Source organism: Aulonocara sp. 'chitande type north' Nkhata Bay, linkage group LG14, assembly GCF_057382095.1.
Source record: "Aulonocara sp. 'chitande type north' Nkhata Bay isolate Kocher_YH1m ecotype deep benthic linkage group LG14, A_spYH_male_GT1.1, whole genome shotgun sequence".
Classification (NCBI taxonomy): Eukaryota; Metazoa; Chordata; class Actinopteri; order Cichliformes; family Cichlidae; genus Aulonocara; species Aulonocara sp. 'chitande type north' Nkhata Bay.
This window is the reverse complement of record NC_141357.1, coordinates 8,257,059-8,276,978: the sequence shown is the minus strand read 5'-3', so window position 1 is coordinate 8,276,978 and position 19,920 is coordinate 8,257,059. Positions and strand designations below refer to the sequence as shown.

Here is a 19,920-nt window from a genome sequence, read left to right as displayed (position 1 = left end):
AAAGGATGGCGGAAAGAAATGTGGGCGTGCACATACACACCGTGATCCTGCATTTGCTGATTACCAGTTCATTTCCACTGAATTCAGCTTTGCTGCCCAGCTTTTGTTTAGACATTTTATTGAAATATTGCACTCGTGTCTAGACAATAAAGTTGTGAATGTTAGACTATAAAAACTTGTACACACTAGATAACATTTCGAGACATAACATGCACACTGCAGCGTCTACTAGATCAAGTGCCAAGGAGTGACTTCCAGGAATCCAGCAGTGAGTTCGATTCAACTGACAACAACAACAGCAACTACTAACATCAAGCAGACTGTGTGAAAGCTCAGAGAAAGTGATTGCTGAAATCTCAACAAACTCACATTTCAACGATTGTCGTCTCCATGTGGAGTCTTTTTTAAATTTTTTATTTTTAAAATTCGCTATATTTTACAACGTAACCATGTATTGTCACTTGGTCCAAGCTGAAAGTAAACAAACCTTGCCTCAGTTAGATTCATAGTACATTCACACTTGTATGTACAGTCTTTATACATCCCACTAACACTATTGCACAATACCGAATGCCAATACTAGCATTTACTTTAGAACCTGGGGCTTACGCATCTCTGACATTTGCTATTCATCATGATGAGAACAGTCAGTCGTCCCGTCACTACATAAAAAATACAGATTTCAGGGTCATGTTGCGACAAGTACTGAAGAAATCATCAAATAGAAACTACTGGAGGCATGTGCTGACTGTCAGGTGAGGTTGAAAGTGTTTTAAATGTTTTTACCAAACTTCTTTGTATCTATGAGAGCAGATACCTGTAACCGAGTGCAGAAGCACCACCCACCTGCTATTCAAACCTGTTTTTTGAGCTGAAGCCAATCAGAAGAAAGTTGGCTTAAAGGTAGCAGAAACAATTCAGACCGTAGATGAAGCGACGGTTCCCAGTAGATAAATAATGACCATTCACTTGCAGAGTTCAAAAATTTAAATATGCGACTGGAAATCAGTATAACACCTGCCCTTAAAGTCAGCACAAACAGTTTTTCCCAGCCTTTTATGATGTGGTTTTATAAGAGCTCAAGCCTATAAGTCAAACCTACACTTCAATGCGGTGTTTAGATATTTACCATGTCTTTCCTCATCTTCTCTCGTCTGCTAGGTTCTGACACCATCCCCCGCTCTCTACCTCTTCACCATGCCTCTCTTCCTCTCATCTTTCTCCCCTGAGAGACAAGAAAGCCCTCCTCTCACTTATCCCCCCCCTTCCAAACAGGCATTCCTCACTGCCTGCTTTTAGTCTTCTGCTGAATTCTGCATACATTAACACAATACCACAAGGAAGAAAAAAAAAATTAAAAAAAAAATAAATTGCACACTCACCACATTCATAACATATTCAACAACATCCACACTTAAGGCTGCCAGTGCTTGCCGTGGAACTACCTTGTTATAGCACGTCCTTTTATATGCATAAGAGTGCAGCAAGAGGTTGATGGTTCATGTAGACACCATGAGGGTGGGCCACAACTCTGTCAACATCCCATTTTGATTTAAGGGTGCAAATTATTATGGAAGGAGTGAACACATCAATCAATTACAAACATAATGAACTGACAGGGGCAGACACACGGATTGGGGGAAACTGCAGTGAAACTGAAATAAGACAAGTGAGGTTAATGAATAAGTGGAAATAAATGAGCAAGGGTGAAGTGGGTAAGCAAAACAAAAGAACACTGGTGTTTACGGATCCAAAATCAGCATTACAAATTTTCCCCAAATCTATTGCCTTTCTTCCTCAAAGGAAGAGATGGAGGACTTTATAAGATACAGATCAAAGCTTCCTGTTGGCCAAGATAGTGGAGTGGTCAATAATAGGCCCATTTGTCCAAATGTTTTCCTGCCCATCACACAGAGGTGCAGCCACCAGCCGAAGACAACTATCAGTTTGCTGTCTCCCGGTGTCTGTTTACTCAGGAAAAGAATCTGATGGCAACCACGTGTTGGAAGCAGGAGCCAAAGCAAACCCTCTTTGAGAAACTAGGTCTTTGTTTGTGTACACACACACACACACACACACACACACACACACACACACACACAATTATGGTCATCTTGATGTTTTAAGTTCAGATCTCATTGGATACTGACTATTTAACACTTTAATAAGCAAAACACAGAACTGCACATATCTGTGGAATCAGACTGGAAATCTGGCAGCATCACTCTCATGCTTTCATACATGCGTAAACCCTGCTCATGCAGACTGCCCTTTTAACACGGCTCGGAAATAGGTTGTGCACACATTACAAGTTGCGCAAAATAAAGCCAGAGAAATTACTGGCTATTATTTAACACTCGACATCAACTACACCAAACAAGGTCTGGGACTATTCTGGCTGGCTTGATAAAGGGATCTACTGTAAGTACCCCAGTCAATTAATGTATAAAAGAGGGAGAATGACAGGGTAGTTCAAGTCACCAAGTTCACTTTAAAATACTGTGTCCTGATGAGGAAATTGCAGTTGTAGTGGAGAGTCATTCAGGAGCTGAATAGCAACACAGACAGTAGTTTCTGAAATAAACCTAAAATATATATTTGATGAATAATACAAAAACTAAAGGATGATAAAAGTAATTTTACATCTGTTTTTCCCAAGGAGCCATCTAAACGGTCATGATTAAAACCACACAAAAAAACACAACAACAACAGGGGTTTCTTCTTCTTTTAAAGTGGATCACCTCATTCCACAAGTGGTGCCAACTCCCAGTAAAAAGTAACTAAGCTTTGGCTTGAATGTGCTTTTAGAATAGTCACGTTGTTACCACATCTTTATTTCAGTTTTGCCCAATCTCAACCAGTATCAGCACTTTAGATGTGCCCGTTTCCATCATCTCTGCATAAATGTTTTATATACACAGTATTTCAATACTGCTACAATCTACAATCTGAATTTTGATTCTGTAAATCGGCCAATGGAATCTGCAATATATGTTAACGCAAACCTTTGGTTTCAGTGTCATGACCAAGTCTAAATCTCCCAACCACCTTAACTATTCCTTGATCTAGACAGTAACTTCCTTGCAAGTGTGATGTACTTCAGAGAATTAATATAAATATTGTAAAGACAGGCCAGATCTGTGATACACCTTTCAAGTAATCTAATCCTCTGTAACTTCATACGGTGCGCCTCCATCACACTCAAGTGTGCTCAACAATTGAGCCGGTGACGTAGCCTTCCACAGAATGTAACCCTAACCAAAATTCTGAGACGGTAGTGCATATCAGCTGCTTTTGGGTTAGGAGCTGTTGAAAAATTTATCAGCAGCCACCGCAGCTCAGTTTTCCAGTTCCTACAGGTAAGTCCAAACCAGGCTGATTAGGTTTCCACCGCTGGGCTCTGGTTTGGGACGAAGATCACTGAAATATGTCTTCACGTCAGCAACAATCAGCCGCTTTCTAGCAAGTGATATGCCTTTGTTTGATAATGACAAAGACTCCCTGTGCCGATGGAGTCACCGTGTATTCAGTCTTTGCTGACAGGAAAGACTTTTTCCCCTAGCTGCCAATAATAAACACAATGCACGGCTTTGACTTGCTTTGAATAGACAAAACGCAGCCTTTAATGAAGGAAGATTAGGGTTGAATGTGAGATTGGAAACTAACCTCTTAATCCATCTGAGTGCAAACTCCTTGACAAAAATGCATCTCTGCCAGGTCAAAAGGGAACAGTGTGGGGTGGTGGGAGTGAGGGTCACACAATGAAGTCTTTGTTATTTCCTGTTGAGATAAAACAGGTTAAGGTTGGATTAGTGTGATGTACAGAACTAAATGTTGTCTTTGTGGTCACTAATTAACAGTCCCTTTACTGTAGCCGAGGAAATGGTGCTATTAATATGATAAACAATAGATGGCAGATCATGTTAATGAGCTCAAACATTAAACACTCAAAAGGACAATTAGAGGCAACAGGCAGGCAGCGTTTTGCATTATACATTCAAGGATCACTAAAGTGCTGCTGGATGATCTCATGAGAAAGGCCGTTTGTTTGGGTCCAGCTCAAATTCAGGCCAACATGAAGGGATCGGAAATAAGAGGACGGTGACAAAGAGATAAGAAAGGAAGAGGAAAGGGGTTCTGGTCTGATGAATATTTATGAGCCTGTGCAATCTTAATGTTCATCAAATTTTAAGACTGTGCATCTTCAAACATAAAAAAAAAAAAAAAAAAAAAAAAAAAAAAAAAAAAGCAAAGGGGATGGTGTTTTAAAAGTATCCTGTGGATACACCAGTTCTCTGGCAGTGCAATGGAGCCATTTCTTTATGAGTGGGTCTCTGGCGTTTTGCATGCCATGTGCGGGCCTGTGTACACGGGTGACGTAATATGCATTCTTGCCAATGGTTTCACACTATTTGAGTGATCAACAGGGGCCAGAATGTGCCAAGAGACGCAGCAATGCGCCAGCAAAGACATTGAAGAGGAGGACTGCAAGCTAGACGCTGATGTAAACAAAGCAGAATCTGAGATGTTCGAAATGGCAAATGTTTAATGAGGAAGAAAATAGAACCCGTGCCTTTGTTAGGCACCGGGAAGAAACGGCAACAGTGACAGGGAAGGTACACAACTTCAGTTTTATTAATCAGTGTATAAAATGGCTTATGGTTTGTCCACAAAAAGGCACAAAAATATTTTGTTCATGACATTCGACAAAAGAAAAGTGGGATGACTTCTCATTCTACAGACTGAAATCAGACTATTTTCAGTCTTACACATTAGATCTTGGTAGTGGGGACAGAAGTTGTAAATTCCCCAGCACGTCCTGCACGTGCCTCATTGCTCAAAACATCTTCGACGCATCCTACTCAGAAAATCCTTTTATATACAGAGGAGCAGCAGCTCTACAATGTTGACATCCTCACCCCATCGTCAAGGGTGAGCCGAGACAACCTTTGGAAGAAGCTCATTTCTGCTTGTATCCTTGATCTTTTTCCAGTCACTACTCACACCTCGTTGCCATGGGTGAATGGAGGAGCTTACACACTCGGCTCCCTCTTCGCCTCAATAGACCAGTACACATCCACTGTGCTCTGCTGATCCATCTACTCTCCACCACTCATAAACAAGACCCAGAGGTGCTTGAACTCCTTCACTCGAGGCAGATCAGAGCAGTCAGTGCACCATTTTCCTGCTGACAACGATGTTTCTGTGGTACCAATTCTCATCCCAGTCACATCACACTCTCCTGCCAATCACCCCATTTAATGCTTGAGGTCAACTAAGCCAGCAGAAACCTGACACTCTCTGCCCAGTAAAAATGTATCGACAAAAAACTGCGACAAAGCACAACCTTGGCCATGTCCAATGAAAACTTCCTAAATATTTCTTCAAGGCAAGGCAAGTTTATTTGTATAGCACAATTCAACAACAAGGTGATTCAAAGTGCTTTACAGAGACATTAGAAACAAGAACAAATAAAAAGCATGATTTAAAATTGATTAAAACAAGCAAATAAACTAACTAACTAATTAACAAACAAACAAACAACAGTATATAAAATCAAAACAGAAAATCAGAACAGTAGATAAAATCAGTAGTTAAATGTAAGTTTTGAAATTTAAGCTTAAAGTGTGGATTTGGTGCTTTATTCAAATGCAGCTGAGAACAGGTGAGTCTTCAACCTGGATTTAAATAAACTGAGTGTTTCAGCTGATCTGAGGCTTTCTGGGAGTTTGTTCCAGATATAAGGAGCATAAAAGCTGAATGCAGCTTCTCCGTGTCTGGTTCTGACTCTGGGAACTGATAAAAGACCGGATCCAGATGACCTGAGGGATCTGGATGGTTCATACTGGGTCAGGAGGTCATTGATGTATTTTGGTCCTAAACCATTCAGAGCTTTATAGGCCAGCATCAGAACTTTAAAGTCTATCCTCTGACGGACAGGCAGCCAGTGTAAGGACCTCAGAGCTGGACTGATGTGGTCCACTTTTTTGGTCTTAGTGAGGACTCGAGCAGCAGAGTTCTGAATGAGCTGTAGTTGTCTGACTGATTTTTTTAGGTAGACCTGTAAAGATGCTGTTACAGTAATCAAGCCTACTAAAGATGAATGCATGGACTAGTTTTTCCAGGTCCTGTTGAGACATCAGATCTTTTATCCTTGATATATTCTTGAGGTGATAGTAAGCTGACTTTGTTATTGTCTTAATGTGTTTTTCTAAGTTTAGGTCTGCATCCATCACTACACCCAAATTTCTCGCCTGGTTTGTGGTTTTTAGATGTATAGATTGAAGTTCTCTGGTGACCTGTAATCGTTTTTCTTTGGTGCCAAAGACTATTACCTCAGTTTTGTTTTTGTTTAGCTGGAGAAAATTGTGGCACAACCAGTCATTGATTTCCTCAATGCATTTACCAAGAGCCTGTACAGGGCCTCGGTCTCCTGGTGACATTGTGATATATATTTGTGTGTCATCTGCATAGCTGTGATAGTTTATTTTGTTGTTGTTTATAATCTGTGCCAGTGGGAGCATGTAGATGTTAAACAGAAGGGGTCCCAAGATGGAACCTTGGGGAACTCCACATGTGATACTTGTCTGCTCAGATGTGAAGTTACCTATTGATACAAAGTATTTCCTGTTTTCTACGTATGTTTTGAACCAGTTTAGTACAGTTCCTGAAAGACCTGTCCAGTTCTCCAGTCGTTTGAGTAATATGTTGTGGTCAACTGTATCAAATGCTGCACTGAGATCCAGTAAAACTAGGACTGACATTTTTCCACTGTCTGTATTCAGACATATGTCATTAAACACTTTGGTCAGAGCGGTTTCAGTGCTGTGGTTCTGTCTAAAACCTGACTGGAAGGCATCGTAGCAATTATTCTGTTTTAAGAAGTAACTGAGCTGTTGAGAAACTGCTTTTTCAATGATCTTACTTAAAAACGGGAGATTTGAGATTGGCCTGTAGTTGTTCATTTGTGTCTTGTCAAGATTGTCCTTTTTCAGTATAGGTTTGATTACAGCAGTTTTTAGTGATTCTGGAAACACACCTGATAATAAAGAAAAGTTGACGATCTGTAACAGGTCTGACTCTAAAGTCTTTGAGACCTTTTTGAAAAAACTTGTTGACAGGACATCTAAACAGCAGGAGGAGGAGTTCAGTTGACCTAAGATGTCCTCCAGGTCTTTGCTGTTAATAGGTTGAAACTGTTTCATGGTGTTTAAACTGTTTTTTGGTGGACACAGTACATATCCTGGATCTGCTGTTGATGTACCAATTGCTTGTCTAATTTTTTGGATTTTTTCAGTGAAGAATTTGGCAAAGTCATTGCAGGCCATGGTCGAATGAAGTTCAGCTGCCACTGACACAGGAGGGTTTGTTAGCCTGTCAACTGTAGAAAATAAGACCCGAGCATTATGGCTGTTTTTAGTGATGATGTCAGAGAAGTAGGACCTCCTTGCATTCCTCAGTTGTAAATTATAATTGTGAAGTTTCTCTTTATAAATGTCATAATGAACCTGGAGGTTTGTTTTTCTCCATCTGCGCTCAGCTTTCCTACACTCTTTTTTCCATTTTTCACCAGTGTGGAGTTTCTCCATGGAGACTTTTTCCTTCCAGAGATAACCTTCACCTTAATGGGAGCAATAGTGTCCATTACATTTAACATGTTAGCATTGAAGCTATTGACGAGCTCATTGACTGACCCTCTGGACAGGTCAGGTGTTAATGGGAAGACCTGGTTAAAAATTGCACTACTGTGTTCAGTTATACACCGTTTTGTGATCACTGTTGTTGATATATTTGTGTGGGCTGAGATTTTACTTTCAAAGAAAACACAGTAATGATCAGACAGGCCCACATCAGACACAGTAACCTTTGAAATGCTCAGGCCTTTGGAGATCAGTAGGTCAAGAGTGTGTCCTCTATTATGTGTGGCCTCTGTTACATGCTGAGTCAGCCCAAAGTTGCCCAGAGTGTTACTCAGGTCTTTAGTCCCTTTGTCCTGAGGGTTGTCCACATGAATGTTAAAATCCCCAGCAATAATTACACAGTCAAAATCAACACAGATCACAGACAGCAGTTCACTGAGGTCATTAAAAAAGTCTGTGCAGTATTTGGGAGGCCTGTAAACATTAAGAAACACAACTTTGGATGGGGCCTTCAGCTGTAAAGCCACATATTCAAAAGACTGAAAACTTCCAGGAGATAGCTGCTTACATTGAAATGATTCATTAAATAAGACAGCAACCCCTCCTCCTCTCCTGCTCGCCCTGACCTCACTGATCAAACTGTAGTTAGGAAGGGTCGTCTCGATGAGAACAGCTCCACTGTTACTTTGGTCCAACCAAGTTTCAGTTAAAAACATAAAATCAAGGCTGTGCTCAGTGATTAAATCATTAATTAAAAATGTTTTCCCAGCTAGAGATCTAATGTTTAATAAAGCCAACTTAAGTGTTTTAGAGGTATTACTTGTCCCCTCATGTTTGGGAGCAGTCTGTGGCACACAAGGTATGTTTACTATGTTTAAAGATCTTTTAGAGTGCAGCTCTCTGTGTTTTGACCAGGCCACATGTCTCCTGTCACCTAAAAGTACAGAAATTTTAAAACCTTCTAGTAAACAGGGTCCCAGCTTCTCCTGGGAAAAGTCATCACTGCCATAATCCTCACAGCCCGGACCCTTCACACATCAGACTGCGGAGACAGGGCATGAAGAGGAACTAAGGGGGGCGAGGCTGGGCAATGTGACTTCGATTGCTCTGTTGAGGGTGGGGCTCGATGGCGAACCTTTGGCCGCTCTGGTGGGGGGTTTATGGGGGACAAAAAGGGATTGGGACGGGGTGTAGATCTGAGCCCAGCATTGACCCGCTCCATCATCTCCTCAGTGAATTTCAGGTGTGGGGAGGAGGGAGAAAGGGAGGGGGAGGAGGGTGATGGCCTGTCAGGGGTTTGGGGGACTGGGGAAGGTCGTGGTCCCTTGTCCTGGTCGTTGGTGTTGTTGAGAGAGTTGGAGGAAAATAGGGACCCCTCTTCTTGCCTTAGATGTCTCTCCTTTCTGAGGCTCTTCCTCAGATGCCATGGATGTCTCTCCTTTCTGAGGCTCTTCCCGGGTGGGGGCAAATGGAGCTCCTCCTCAAGGTTTCTGCTGGGCTTTGTCTGTTCTTGGAGTTCTGTTTGTTCCTCTTTATGAGATAACTCCTCGTTTATCTCAGCCTTGGCACCAAGCACAGATGGATGACGTATGGAATAAAACAAGTTGGAGGTGAACAGTTTCACCCCTGACTTGTTAAAATTAAATCCATTTGCTTTGAACAGATGCCTGCGTTCCCAAAAAATATTAAAGTTGTCGATAAAATGCACTGAGTGGTCAGTACATGCTGATATAAGCCATTTATTCAGTGTAAACAACCTGCTGAATCTATCGTCTCCTCCTCTGACCGGCGGTACAGGTCCACTGATGAATACAGCTGCATTCAGAGAGTTTACAGTATTTAATAATCCAGTAAAGTCCAGTTTCAGAACCTCCGACTGTTGTTTGGACACATCGTTTGACCCTGTATGCAGAACAATGTTTGTCACAGTTGGATATTCATCTGCAATTTGAAGAATTCTCTCCTTCAGGTTGTTGACCATATCGTTAGGAAAGCAGAGGACTTTAGTGTTCTTACCGCACATCCTTTGTACATCCTTTACGGCAGAGTCACCCACAATCAGAGTTTCAGGCCTAGCCTTTAGCTTTCCCTGTGGCCTTTCACTTTTCAACAGATTTTCAGACCTTATTTCGCTGCTTTTAGATGGATGGTTGTCCGATATAGATCCAGGGTCCTTTGATAGTGGAGCAAATCTGTTCTGCAGTTTCACATTCAGTTGTTTTGGAGGTTTGTTGTTAACCTTCCTATTCACGGTTGTCCAGTCCTGTTTCCTCCTGTATACAGGGGTAGAAGAGCTTCTCTGTCTCGTAGGAAGTGAAGGCCAGTCGGTTTCAGAGATTTCAGCTCGCTGTGCCCTGCCTGTGATACGTCCTCCCCCTTCCAGGAGACATGATTTATGTCTTGGTTTTGCACCAAGACAGTCTAAGGGGGGATTATCACTTGAGGATTTATAATAATGCACAGAGTCTACTTTCTTGGTCATGTTATCTGTGCTCCTTAGCTGTGTACTAGCTTGCTCATCGCCATTGTTTTGAATCAAAGGCAAGGTTGTTTCATTTCCACACAGTCCATTTACCTCCACGTTTACTTCTAAGCGATGAATTTTTGTCTCCAGTACTGCAATCTTCTGCAGGAGGCTGTGGTAGTCATCTGTGGAGAGGGAAGGCATCTTGTTGCTAGTTAGCCTAGCGGTTAGCACCTTTCCAGGCTATTGAGGCTGCTCGGTGCCCAGACGCTGTAATCAGGCTTCAGCTGTGTCTAGGCCACAGACACACGGAGCGCTGAGGACAAGGTAACCATAAAATGTTGCTGTTTCTGTTAAGAACACTCTAGTCCTAATGATCTACAAGTGTCCAGAAGTTATCGCAGGTAAGCTCACACAGAAAAAAGGGAAAAAAATCAGCATTAAAAATCAATAAAAATCAATATAAGAAGCAAAGCATTCAAGAGCAAAGAGATGAAGCGTCCACACTCACAAAGGGGAGGAGCCAAAAAATTCAAGATAAATTTTAACTTTTACAGACTCCTAAATGTCATGAATGTGAGCTGTATTACTGAATCAGTGCAGCTCGGAGGATGTCTGACTGGCAGGGAGGTGCACTGCTGTGGCTTTAGCACAACATTCCTCCCCATGGTCATGCACACTGCAGCTTTGCACTGTTCACTTTCTACTGTGACACAAACAAACTTCCCACATGTGGGACTAACAAAAGGTTTCTCTCATCTTATCCCACTTGTCAAGTCCTCAATATGCTGGCTCCTCAACCCTTATGAGCACAGCTAGAACAGAGCAGTAATTCTTTCCAATAAGTATTTGAGGGCTTTTATTCATTTAAGAAAAAACTGTCTGAGAAATGTGCAGTTCCTTATAGAGGCCTTAGCTTGTGCATGTAAATGTTGTCACTTACGGTCATCTGAGTCCAGATTCAAGCCTTTCACCAATTATACACGTGCATGAATTACAGATGCCCTCTTAAGCATTACATGTGAAAAAGAGCGATACCCCCTCCTATGAAGTCTAAGCTACTGAGCTCATTAGAAAACCTGCCCAAGTACACATCTTACTTTGTATGTATTCTTTGTGACTGCTTAACTGTAGACGAATTGATGCAAACACTTAAGATCATTTCTCAGACATTTACCTAAAATACTGTCAGCACTGAGGATGATATTACCATGGCAACTCTAGCGTTGTGTCTTTTTCAGCTAAACTGCACTTATAGGAGAGGGGAAAAAAATGATGGATTTAGCACGGTGGCAACAGAGTGCCCCTCTTCTAAACTGTCAGCTCTCAAGAAAAGCAAGCACATCTAACTGATCCGGGCCCCGACAGTGTGTAGTCTGACCAAACAGCAGGACGGCTCACAGAGCTTACACGGTAGCCGCTTTCCAATGCCCCTCACTCGTCGCCAACTGTTTCCTCCCACTCTGCCTCCACACAGCTCCAGTGACAGGCAGCGAGCTGGTGTGGAAACTCAAGTCAAGGTGATATCAGTAACACACAAGCATTCATCGCCATAGCATAACCAGTGAAGGAGCAGCCCGCCCTATCTGAAGGTTTAAGATGATGCACATTTATATTTTCAAATCTGTGTTACTGGAAATTAGGCACAAAATACTTTTCTTGAAAACGCCATCAAAACCACTTTTCAATCTGGAGTCAAGGTGCCAATATGCTCCGTGACAGACAGACAGGCAGGCAGGCAGGCAGGCAGGCACACACACAGCGATGGGAGAGCTACATAGAGGTCAGAAGGGACCACGGCTTCAACATCCTGTCCAATGTTCGGTGATGGCATATGGACTCTTGGATATTGTTCTTTCCAGGTCTCAGGGTTTTGGATGCCTCACAGAAGATGAATCATTCTGTGGTCAATAATGGTTTCAGATTGGAGGTCAAGTTAAGGATTAGAAGTGTTTAGCAGCAAAATAATTTGAACCACGCTGCAACATATTAAATAGCACTTGGGAAAAAAAAAAAAAAAAAAAGTTAGTGGGCATGGACACTGTGGCTGGCTTAAAATATGCTGGCTGATACAGGCTTGGGTCTAGACCTATTACCATTCTTACATTTGTGCTTACATTCGTGCTTGTAATTGCCTACATTTAAGTGCCAACTTCTTGTCATGGACTGACCCAGAAACTGCACCCATTAACCTGAAAACTGCATTAAGTGTTTTTGTTTGTTTTACATTGTTTAATACACCTACAGTTAGCCACAGAGTATGATAACCACTGGCTTTAAGTTTTCTCATCTTCATTCAAAACCATTATTACGGAACTGCTTTTACATGTATTTGTATATTTTTTTCTCTATTAGATCATGGGCATGCAATTATTAGCTGTCAACTAGCCAGGTAACTTACAGCTAATGTGTCCTTACTGTCTAATAACTCCTGCGAGAACCTCTATACCTACGATTTTATTTAAATAACTCAACAGATTTGGACCACCTCGGCCTAAACTGTAGCCATTTTTAAATGGGTGTAACCACTTTTGTGTTCTACTTCTGTTCTTTTAAATGTTCACTTCCTAAAGAACACACTGCCCTCGTACAAGACCCTTAACCACTGACTACACTGGCATCTTTAACTAGGTGCATGAGTGTTGAGCACCTGTCGCCTTGCCAGTGCAACTCTGCTTCAGTCTTTTATCATCTACTAATAATTAACAGGACAATCGGTTTGAGGCAACTGAGGAACAATTCAAATGTAGTTTACAAACACTAGGGAAAGCAATTAAGCATTCTCCAAAACAAGAAAGATGAGGCCAGGAGACATCGCCCATCAGCGAGGAGAGTGGTGATTATGAAGAAGTGCAGCTTTTAACGATTTGACATTTTTAATGATGGTTAGAGGGAAGAGGCAGTGAACCATTTATCAGTAGAAGGCCCTTGGGACACTACAGCCCACGATAGTTTCCAGCTCTGTTTCAATTCAAAAACACTTTCATAACCAATCACTTCTACTGTCTGAGCAGCTCATGGGCCAAGACCAAAATAGTGGCCAGTAAAGATAAGCTTTATCTTTATTGTACAAGTTAATGTCTGGTATGAGGATGAACAACCCTGTTAGCTGCTTTGAGGTGCTGAACCACCACCTCCTCGTATGTACCAGACAGATGAGAAACAAATAAACCCAGTGATAAAGCAAGAACATTTGAATATAAAAATTACAACCAACATGACTGGCACCACGAGTTCCTTTCTACAACTGACCTGATTGCAGTTCCAGGGGATTTTTTTTTTTTTTTTTTTTTTTTTTTTTTTTTTTTTTTTTTTTTAACTACCACGTTGTAACCAATAAATATGAGAAACTTCATAAAGGTTGTGACATCCGTCTATAAATTTACTGAACTGGAACCAACTACAGTGGGGCAAAAAAGTATTTAGTCAGCCACCGATTGTGCAAGTTCCCCCACTTAAAATGATGACAGAGGTCAGTAATTTGCACCAGAGGTACACTTCAACTGTGAGAGACAGAATGTGGGGAAAAAAAAAAAAAAAAAAAAAAAAAAAAAAAAAAAAAAATCCATGAATCCACATGGTAGGATTTGTAAAGAATTTATTCGTAAATCAGGGTGGAAAATAAGTATTTGGTCACCTCAAACAAGGAAAATCTCTGGCTCTCACAGACCTGTAACGTCCTCTGTAAGAAGCTTTTCTGTCCCCCACTCATTACCTGTATGAATGGCACCCGTTTGAACTCATCTGTATAAAAGACACCTGTCCACAGCCTCAAACAGTCAGACTCCAAACTCCGCCATGGCCAAGACCAAAGAGCTTTCGAAGGACACCAGGAAAAGTATTGTAGACCTGCACCAGACTGGGAAGAGTGAATCTACAATAGGCAAGCAGCTTGGTGTGAAAAAAAAAAAAAATCAACTGTGGGAGCAATCATCAGAAAATGGAAGACATACAAGACCACTGATAATCTCCCTCGATCTGGGGCTCCACGCAAGATCTCATCCCGTGGGGTCAAAATGATCATGAGAACGGTGAGCAAAGATCCCAGAACCACACGGGGGGACCTGGTGAATGACCTGCAGAGAGCTGGGACCAAAGTAAGAAAGGTCACCATCAGTAACACACTACAACGGCAGGGAATCAAATCCCGCAGTGCCAGACGTGTTCCGCTGCTGAAGCCAGTGCATGTCCAGGCCCGTCTGAAGTTTGCCAGAGAGCACATGGATGATACAGCAGAGGATTGGGAGAATGTCATGTGGTCAGATGAAACCAAAGTAGAACTTTTTGGTATAAACTCAACTCGTCGTGTTTGGAGGAAGAAGAATACTGAGTTGCATCCCAAGAACACCATACCTACTGTGAAGCATGGGGGTGGAAACATCATGCTATGGGGCTGTTTTTCTGCCAAGGGGACAGGGCGACTGATCCGTGTTGAGGACAGAATGAATGGGGCCATGTATCGTGAGATTTTGAGCCAAAACCTCCTTCCATCAGTGAGAACTTTGAAGATGAAACGAGGCTGGGTCTTCCAACATGACAATGATCCAAAACACACCGCCCGGGCAACAAAGGAGTGGCTCCGTAAGAAGCATTTGAAAGTCCTGGAGTGGCCTAGCCAGTCTCCAGACCTCAACCCCATAGAAAATCTGTGGCGGGAGTTGAAAGTCCGTGTTGCTCGGCGACAGCCCCAAAACATCACTGCTCTCGAGAAGATCTGCATGGAGGAATGGGCCAAAATACCAGCTACTGTGTGTGCAAACCTGGTAAAGACCTATAGTAAACGTTTGACCTCTGTTATTGCCAACAAAGGTTATGTTACAAAGTATTGAGTTGTATTTTTGTTATTGACCAAATACTTATTTTCCACCCTGATTTACGAATAAATTTTTAACAAATCCTACCATGTGGATTTATGGATTTTTTTTTTTTTTTCACATTCTGTCTCTCACAGTTGAAGTGTACCTCTGGTGCAAATTACTGACCTCTGTTTTAGGTGGGGGAACTTGCACAATCGGTGGCTGACTAAATACTTTTTTGCCCCACTGTATATTTAAAAAGGTCATGCGTCTGTTTAATCACACTTAAATTCAATTCTAAATTTCCTGCAGGTTTTGTTCATTTGATAAACCAACATGACTTGAGCTGAGTAAATTAAACGCCACTTTAAAAAAAAAAAAAAAAAAAAAAAAAAAAGGAGCAATGTCATTATAAATGTTTAACCCCAGTGCAAATGATTATCTTTTGGCCAGAGGCTGACTCCTTTGTCACAATTCTCATCTTCTTAGGTGTGCTATATTATGGCTGGGCAACAAACATACCAGCTCTATGACACATCCATCGCCAGTGCTTTTATTAGGAAGGTTTTTTTTTTTCCTGAGTGATTGAGTTTGATAATTTAGTGGCGAGTCTCCTCACGGTAAATAATTTACTTGTACATAGTACCACGCAGGGGTGCATTATATCTTTCTGTAGCATTCAACTAGAACTGCTCTGGGGATGTTTCCCCATCATGTACAGCGTTGGGCAAACGTCAAGACTCACTCTTCAGTTCTTTATAATTTACTAGGAAATTGGGAAATACGTGAGGCAATTTCTTGAAACTAGAAATTCAAACTGAAAACTGATATCCAGAACACTGGACACACTTTTTTACAATAAAAAAATAAAATAAAAAATTAGAACAATGCTGGTTCATGCAACTGTATTCAGCTACCACCCGCGTTTATTTCCTGTGCATCTGGTAATTTGGCACAAAACTTTTTATTTTTTATTTTTTTTAATTGCTGATCAAACAGAGTGGGTAAGTTCAGCTGCCACAGTTTCTAATTGCTGGTAAAGTTTCAAAACATCAATCTAAGAATTTATGACAGACATAGAAAGTTTTACTTACAATCGGGCAGGCTGGATAACACCTCCTGCCTTGCTCTCACACTAACATTATTCTTTTATTATTATTATTAGACACAGTCATAGCTCCACTACTTTGGTCCCCCACTTGTCCAGTCTCCTCAAACTTTTTTAAGAAACCACTGCACACCATGCTGAGATATGTTAAGGTTTTGGCCAATAAATCTTTCAGAATCACCTTGTTGATTCAAATCAACAAGGTTTACTGCTCGATTCATAGATTTGGTGGGTAGCTTACCAAACAAAAGAAACATCTGAAAATGATCAGATACATTGACTGGGCTGAAAGTGAGCGAAAAAGCAGCCAATATCCCAAAAAAAAAAAAAACTCAGACTTCTTCAGAAAGCTTGGCGAACGATTGCTCAAGACCACTTTTATTCATTCATTTTAGAATTTAAAGATAAGTCATCTTGTGAGTCATGTTCAGATTCCTCCTGCTACAAGAGGGAAAAAAACAACGACATTTTAATAGCATAATGAGCTGTGCTCAAAAATGACTTGACAAGCTCTGCATGTAGGCCATGGGATGGTCGTGACGACATTGAGCTTAACTGGAAGGCATGTTAGCAGATCAAAAGTGCCATGTCACTTTGAGCAGTTAAATAAGCTCAATCTTCTATAGTTGAGAGCTTGTGGCCTCATCTACCCTGAAGTCACACATAAGTCATTAGCTACAGTCAAACACGGACTGAATTTACTTGGATAATTAATGGGTTTTTTGCTCAAGGACTTGACTGACGTCCAATTAAAAATGCAAAACAATATTTGGAAGAAAGGGGAAGGAAAAAAAAAAAAAAAAAGACACGGGTGTGAAAACTGTCTTCTCCTGTTTGTGTCACTTTCATCTAAGCAATTTCCTCCCCCAGTGTCCCAGAAACACTCAGCCTCAAAGACATTCGTCTGTCCCAAACTCAAGAGAACTCACTACAAAACAAAGCTTTACAATTACCTTCTCTGAACATGTAGATAAACAATAGTGCAATAAATCTACAGGCTAAATTTTCAAACAAAGATTGGCATTTGCCACCATTAAAATATATTCCTCTCTTCATTTAAACCGGACACCTGACCTACTAAACCGTAAACTACTCAAGAAAAAAAAAAAATGTAGAGAAAGTGGAAAGATTAATAGGGTTCTTTAGATGGACCAACTGCTGTGAACAAAGGATGCTGACATCTTGCAGAACAATACAGCAGGCAACAAAGACGTTGAACATCAGTAGAACAACAGGATCCCTAGGGCATAGATGTAGGAGCACAGCTCAATTATTCATGTCAGTGAACTACAGCTAAACAATGGTTAGGCTCTCGGGACGGTTGCAAATACAGGTGGAGGCATGTGTATGTGCAAGACCCATCAACAAAAATAAGATGAGAAACCACCTTTTGGTGTGAGAGTTAAAATTCCTGGATAAAAATAGACCTTTGGGCGCTCAAACTCTGTAAGCACTGCTGATGGCATATCTTTGACGCAATAAGTCCATGTTGCCTTCTTACGACAGATGTATACACTTATTACCCTGTTTTGTTTTGGGTTTTTTTTAAAGACATTTGATTAACAAAAGTGCATTTTAAGCTTAAATAAATTAAAAGTGATTTTCCCTTTCACATGTAGGAAAACTCCTAGTAAACCATGTTTAACACAAAAAACAAAAAACAAACAAAAAAACAAACACAACGACAAAAAACAAACCACTCACTTCTGACTCCAAATTTCCGAAACAGAGACAGTCAAAAAGCTAAAGCTGAATTCTCCAAAGAGGACTTCAAACTAAATGGTGATGTCACTTTGTGAACATCCCAAAACATGTGGTTAGAGAAGGTTTTACCTTTGTATGCCAGCAGTGGATTTTAAATGCAGGCTTTCAGACTTGGTTAAACCGCTTGAATTAAAACTAGGCATTGCAGCACCCATTTAAATACATAGTGCCCCATTTTCAGAGGCTCAAAACTAATGCAACAACTGAAAGACAGGCAGTTTCATGGCTCGTTCTCTCATTATTCCATAACAAAAAGCTTCAACGAGAAAAGTTTTTCACTAAAAGTCTTTAATGATGTCCAAAGATTCTTGGATGCAAGTTAATGAGTCCATTATTAGAATGAAAAACTAAAATAAACCTATCAGAGAAATGTAGCAAAAACTTAAGGAGTAGCCAAATCAGCAATGTGGTACATTCTTAAGAATGAATGCTTTGACCAACACAGCCACTACCATTACAAATTTTAAAGCCGTAAGTATCATCTTGCTATCCGGTCTGAGTGATGACGTGGTGAATCCTGCTTCCGGGTCCAAACTACTCTGCGTTTAATAAGACTTGTGTTTTTTTACATGTTTTAATGCTTTGTATGTTGTTTAATCTCAACAAGCCCCTGAAAACATTCAGTGATCACTGTCGGCCTCTCGGTTTTTATTACCGCTAATCATTTTGAAGCTCAGCTTTTAAAACCTTACGATGTAACTACAGCTCAGCCCATGCAGCAGTATATTGATAACTAACCTCGTATTGTGGATGGATTATCTCAGTTGTTCTCCCGACTGAAGTTCAGTCTGTTTACAGCATCCTGCCATGCGATTGCATTTGTCCCGAACCTTCGGGAACCCTCATGTTAACTTTAATTGAGTGGGGGGGGGAGTTAGTGTTTATCCTCCACCTTCACCGTTTATATTATACTACCATAGCTGTGTCGCTAGTGTTACACCCCGGCCTAGGCAACCAGCGTGCAACACAGGAAAAATAAAAATAAAGGAAAAAAAAATGCCCCTACGCTCCCTGCTCTTAAGGAGGGCGAACCAACAAAAAAAAGACTAATACGGGCCTCCACAAAAATCCCAAAACGAAAGTATCGACAACTATTTACATCAAAGCAAAATAAGACATTTATTTACATCAAAGCACCAAACTATTTACAACCGGGGGGAAAGATCGCCAACCTGACAAACTGAAACACAGGGCTTAAATACATAGAGGGAGCAATCAGGGAATGGACAACAGGAGGGAAACACAGCTGGGGCAAATCAGAACTGACGAGACAAGGAAGCGTAAACTGAACACACTGAGATAAGACAGACTTTCAAAGTAAAGCAGGAAACACATAACAGTTACGCCTAAAACAAAACACTGACAACACCGAATCGTAACACTAGCGATCATGTAGCACATCATTATATACCAGCTAGCCAAATTTCAGTAAACCTACAAATGTCCCTGCTGTTTACTTTCCTGTCTTCATTTATGTCGGAAGTGATAGCAGAGCTGTACGTCTTAATTTGTTTTATAAATCCCTCAGTCACAACATGGTATATTATATTTAGATGCAAACTAACTTCCTGCTAGGGCTGGGCGATATGAGTTTTTTCATATCACGATATGTTTTTTTTCATTTCAGGCGATAACGATATCACGATATAAGCCAAATAACTATATTTGTAAGATTTAAATGTGCCGTTGCTCACAAGTAAGATGTGAAATAATCAGCAGCTTGTTTTTATTTAAATATTTATTTCCCATAATAAGTTCAACAGGGTAGATGTACTTAAGGAACATGAGACTTTTTCAGATAAATAAAGGCAAATATTGCAAACTACACAAAAGGCAGCCGCTAAAGCGTTTAAGTTTCAAAATAGAACAAACGAAACAGACTACTAAATTGTCAATTCCACTTAGAAACAAAGTATTAATTCTAAAAATAAATCTTAGTTTGTTTTACAGAAGAACAGACAAAACTGACTAACTTTTGTCAATATCAAATAAACTGAGAACTAAAAGGAAATTCTCAATCTCTCCTTGTTGTATAGCTTAGCTTTTCAAACAGTTTTAACAGTTACTTTAGTCTGACAAAAGCCGAATGACGAATTAGCGCTTCCAGTCAGAGACTGAGGCTACGTCCACACGTTCACGGGTATTTT

General features: G+C 40.8%; 1 protein-coding gene across 4 annotated transcripts in view; it reads right to left on the bottom strand.

Moving 5' to 3' along the window:
- LOC147314020 (SPRY domain-containing SOCS box protein 4-like) overlaps positions 1-19,920 on the bottom strand; it is a 56,011-nt gene that overhangs the window by 28,264 nt on the left and 7,827 nt on the right. For 2 of the 4 annotated variants that reach the window (XM_086260800.1, XM_086260802.1), the window contains exon 2: positions 3,668-3,781. The exons of the other annotated variants lie outside the window; for them this stretch is intronic. The gene's annotated coding sequence lies outside the window, so the exon portion shown is untranslated. The remainder of the gene's footprint in view (positions 1-3,667; positions 3,782-19,920) is intronic. 4 annotated transcript variants of the gene reach the window in all.